Genomic DNA, 452 nt, shown 5'->3' with positions numbered 1-452 from the left:
CCGGCCAGGCACGCGCCGGGCGCCGCGCCCCGCCGCCTCGCCGCCGGGATCCGCCGACCACCCCCAAGCCGGGCCGGGGCCGGGGCCGTCCCGCACGGGTACCCTCGGCTCCCAGCCTCTCCCGACGCTGGCTACCTGCCCGCGCTGCCCGCGTTCGGCTTTCCCACGCCCCGCTCTCCCGTGTTCCTATCACCGCACTTGTGTCATCTCCCCAGGACTGAAGAATAATCAGAGGCTGGTGTTGCCCCACCATCCGCGTCGCGCCTGCGGGACCTCGAACGGGAGAGATTCCCATTGCTGCTCCCCAAAGTTTTCCAGTGTGCAGCCCGGTGTTTTCTCCACCGGAAAGATCCTAGACCGAGCCTGTTCCTCCTCACCCAAGGTTACCCAGCTCCCCCAACCAAGACAGCTCGCCACTGTCACCAAACCTACAGCCCCCTCTGTCAGCACAC

The sequence above is a fragment of the Psammomys obesus genome, unplaced genomic scaffold (assembly GCF_907164565.1).
Source record: "Psammomys obesus unplaced genomic scaffold, mPsaObe1.curated_primary_1811, whole genome shotgun sequence".
Lineage (NCBI taxonomy): Eukaryota > Metazoa > Chordata > Mammalia > Rodentia > Muridae > Psammomys > Psammomys obesus.
The sequence above is the reverse complement of the archived record's forward strand: the minus strand, read 5'-3'. Positions refer to the sequence as shown.